The following is a 4,676-nucleotide window of genomic DNA, read 5'->3' on the forward strand; positions in this document are numbered from 1 at the left end:
CATTGATGACCCTGTGTCTTTTTGTTAGCACGTGGTTCCATTTTGTCTAATGACGTTGGACAGCTTCACTAAGAGTCACCCAGCTCTACCCTGCTACAGTCCGGCTGAGTGCAGTCACAGAGATGCTATGGCTGCTCTACATGACATTAATGGTTTGGTCCGAGAATGGGCACCATTTCCTGCTCCCAGAGAGAATGACGCTCCTCACACTGAACAATACAGCCGTTGATACTGTCTCATGTGGGTCTGCTCCCCCCCCCACCGAGCCATGAACTGAAAGCTTGACGTCTGCTCCGAACACTTGGAACTGTCACACCAGCACCAACCCTTGGGTCAGTTAGATGAGACTAACGGCTTCACTTAGGGCATATGGGTCAGAAATATGACTCTCGTTACCACGGAGTGGGTTGTATGTTTTTTAAGGCTATTCATACTGCTATGCAGAGTGAAGAGCCCCTACTATTTTTAAAAATAGGCCTAATGTCAGGGGCCTCTTACTGTCTACTTCTGCATGTATTCACATTATATGGACCATGTTTCCACCTGTTGAAACTAGAGGCTGCACGGAACTCAGGCTACAATACAACCATTTTGTTCTGCTCTAACGATTCAATTTATAGATTCTACATCAAAATAGTGCGTTTTTATTGTTTCCAATGATAACGTCACCTTAAGTGGAGGAATGCAAACCTGTTTTAAAATGTAAGGTTTTGAATTTATTTGACATTTCTCAGTAATGACACCCTCAGACGCCCACTATCATTTATGCCAGTGGTTCCCAAACTTGTTTGTGCCCAAGGCACACCAAAGGAAAAGAAAAAAAAGAAAAAAAAATCTCAAGGCACACCTATTGTAAAAAAAAAAAATAGCCCTTATAACACGTGTTATCACTCATATCATGTAAAGTATCTGTAAATGTGCATAATTATTTACTAATGCCAAATAAAATGTGACAAAGACAACTATATTACGAAATATTTCCGAAATTAATTTGAAACTTTATCAAATTAGGCTTCATCAAAGCAGCAACACACTCATTTACACCAGACAGGTCACAACATAGAAAATGAGGCAAAGGAAACTCAGCAGAAATTCAGCACAGACAACTGTCAATGCAAGGAAGCTGCATTGTCCATGGTCCTGAACTACAAATTATAAATTATAAATATATTACTTTAAAAATGTAATATATTACACTACTTCGTTACTATCTACATAAAGTAACTCGTTACTTTACTCGTTACTTTACTCGCCGAGCACGTACAAACTGCGCATGCGTGAGTAGCAATAACTTTCCTTACCAGCAGGCGGCGGTAGTCAAGCCCCCAGGAAGTGCGCCGGACTCAGATGAAAATATTCGTGCTGGCCAAACGGCGCTACTACACTTCCGTTTGGTTGCCAGGCCCAGAAACACTTTTTCCCATTGACTTACATGGGGAAAGAGTGGTCTGTAACTCGTTGGATAATTTTTTTTAACTAAATAAACTACCCAGTATGAACACTTGTATAGCCCGTATTAAAAACATCCGTTCCTCAAGTTGTAAAATGTTGCTAATAACGTTATTCTGAGAGTTATTTCCCTCTGCATTATGAACGCGCATCTAATCCACGGGACCGCGCCGCCCGGCAAGTTCATGTTACGTGTCCCGACCAATCAGAGCACACTGTGCTCACAGGGAGGGTGGGGCTGGAGCTATTGGAGCTACAACGAGCCGTTAAAGGCAGAGAGTGAAATTCAGTGAATACACGTAGTTTGCAGAGATGCTGTATGAGGAACCAATGTGAGTTGCGTTTATCTTTACCCATGGATGCACAATGGGAACGGATCCATATCGTCTTACTGCCATCCCACGGAGCTGTAATAATGGATATATTGCACATGTTTGCTGTAATTCATTGTCATACTACATGGGCTGTATGATTAAATCTTGTACCGTAAATGTTGTATTAAATAGAGTTAATATTACCGACATTATTAACGTCCCTGTAGCTTCGTGTTGCACTGGGAAGCTTATTGCACTGTATATAAATATATACAGGGTTGGGAGGGTTACTTTGTAAATGTAATCAGTTACTGATTACTGATTACATGGCTCTGAAAGTAATCCGAATACAGTTACAGTTACGTGTCTTAAAAAAGTAACGTAAGTAGGGCCGGGACTCGATTAAAAAAATTAATCTAATTAATTAGAGGCTTTGTAATTAATTAATCGAATTAATCGCATTTTTAATCGCATATAAATATTTGACCTAAGAACAGTGAGAAGCAATTTTTTTCACATGGATTTTAGTATACCATTAGGCGCATTCACACCGCAGTACTTTTCCCACAAAGGTTCATGAGAACTTAGTTCATGAGAACAAATGAAGCCGCTGACGTCACTTCTTCTTCTTCTGCTTTGGGTTTACTGGCAGGCCGCAAACCACTTCACGGCGTATACTGCCGCCCAAAGTCCCCGGCCGGAAGTCCCCGGAGTTGGGGACTGGCTTCAGTAGAAGCTGCTGGGAGTCCCAGCAGCCTTCCGAGTAAATTGCCAGAACGCCGACACCTCCTCATCTCCACCGCTCCCATGTTTTATTTTGTGTTGTCATAAGTTAGTCTCTCTGCGTTTCTGCGCTGGGCTAATGCTAATAATGCGAGGATAATAAAATGGCGGCTTCACCAAACTTTTTGGGAGTTTTACGGGGCGTGGTTTGCAATCCGCCCAGCCAATCAGAAATATAGCTCTTTTCTCACAAGAGAGCCGTACGAAAGTCCCTGCTCTCCAGCAGCTCTCTGCTCTCTAGCAGGGACTTTCGTGGGGGTAAAAAGGTTCTCATGAACTAATTTTAGTACCGGCTCTTTTTGGTGTGAACTATAGACTGTATGGTGTGAACGCGATAAAAGAGGCTAACGTCCACGCTAGCTTCCACGCTAGCTGCTATATGTTTTGCATTGAGGTGATACTTGAGGCTTGATGTGCTACGGTGATATGCGAATTCCTTTTTGCATAATTTGCACACAACCGTGCTCTTATCAACGCTTCCATCCGTCCGTTTTTTAAAACAACATTTCCCACTGTTGTTCACTGTGGTTTGTTGTTGTCTGAAGTCATGAACGTTAGTTGGTGCTCCAGTATAATCGGTACGCCTGAAACTCATCCAGTGAGAAACGTTCCGCGGTGCAAAAATAAGTGCGATTAAAATGCGTTAATTTTTTTAACGCGTTAATTTTTGTGTAATTAATTCATCTTAATTAACGCGTTAAAGTCCCGGCCCTAGTAATCAGATTACTTTTAGATTACTTTTGGATTACTTTCTTTTTACATCACAGATGAGTATGTTTTGGTGTACAGGAGACACAAAAAGCAAAAGGACACTGCATGTGTTTTTACTGTTTTAATGGCTTATCAAGAGCACAACTGAAACATAACATCTGAAACGATGTAACAACATAATTAACTTTTTGGGGATGCAGCTTGGGATGTGAGGAGTGAGGGACACGGCTTAGAACGGGCGTGTCGCCTTCTGTCCTGCCAGTGTTGGCAGGACATGAATTAAAATGTCAAACTCGGACTTCATTTTAAGGACATTACGGCCAGGGGTGTAGAGCTATATTTGTTTAAGCACCGGATTGGCAAAACAGGAGAGTGTGTGCACCAGTCTGCCTTGATCTATGAATTCATGTCCGTGACTCACAGTATCTGCTGCCCACAGCTGTTTTATAGAAGGAAAACCTCCTTCACTTCATGAAATCTCTGCAGCACCAGGAGGCAGCGGGAGGGTTAACTCAGCCTCTGAGAAGACGAGCACGCAGTGCCTTTCACGCACCGCCTTCACTGTGTTTACCTTCAGAAATAATCATTAGTAAGGCTAAAGAAAGAGCGACCGCAGGCTGATGTGTTGTAACCACTCACACGCGATTTAAACGCAGACTTGTGTTCCTCCATGTTTCGTTGTTATTGTTTCACTGAGCGAGCGGACCCGCGATTTTGTTTCAAACGCTTTTTTGGTCCATCTTCGGCGGTAATAGGTTTTGTGGGCTGTGATGATTCGGCTGTACCTTTAGTAATGAATATTAAATGTTGTGAGGAAATCTTTCCACCAATAATTACAATAAGTAATCCAAAATGTATTCACTTCAGGTTTACGAAAGTAACTGTAATCAGATTACTCGTTTTTCAAATGTAACGCGAGCTGAATACAGTTACTTGATTTTTGTATTCTGATTATGTAACGCCGTTACATGTATTCCGTTACAACCCAACCCTGAATATATATATATACAGTGCAGTAATAATTTCATGCTAAATGAGGCTCTGTTGGATATCACTAGATCATTACTAGCTAGCCGCTAGCTGCTAACTGCCGCCTCGTTCATATCAAATCCATGATAACAACAATCCATTACCATGCTGTCATGAACGCGCGGTGCTGTTACGTGTACGCAAATTGACGTGCTTGATGTGAATGAGCATTTTGGTTAAAGTTGCGCATGCTCTATGAGTGCACATACGGGTACTTCTCAGGCATGCTGGGTAATCTGTGACGTTTCACTCTCTCAAAAGTTGGGCCATTTTATCATCATGCGCTAATGAGCAGCTCTCATAGGAATTAATGAGGCCCCGCCTCCCACGCTGTATCCAGTTATTATTGTACATCCATGGCGGTAGTGTGTATTTGTCATTCAAAACACG

The sequence above is a fragment of the Gymnodraco acuticeps genome, unplaced genomic scaffold (genome assembly GCF_902827175.1).
Source record: "Gymnodraco acuticeps unplaced genomic scaffold, fGymAcu1.1, whole genome shotgun sequence".
Lineage (NCBI taxonomy): Eukaryota > Metazoa > Chordata > Actinopteri > Perciformes > Bathydraconidae > Gymnodraco > Gymnodraco acuticeps.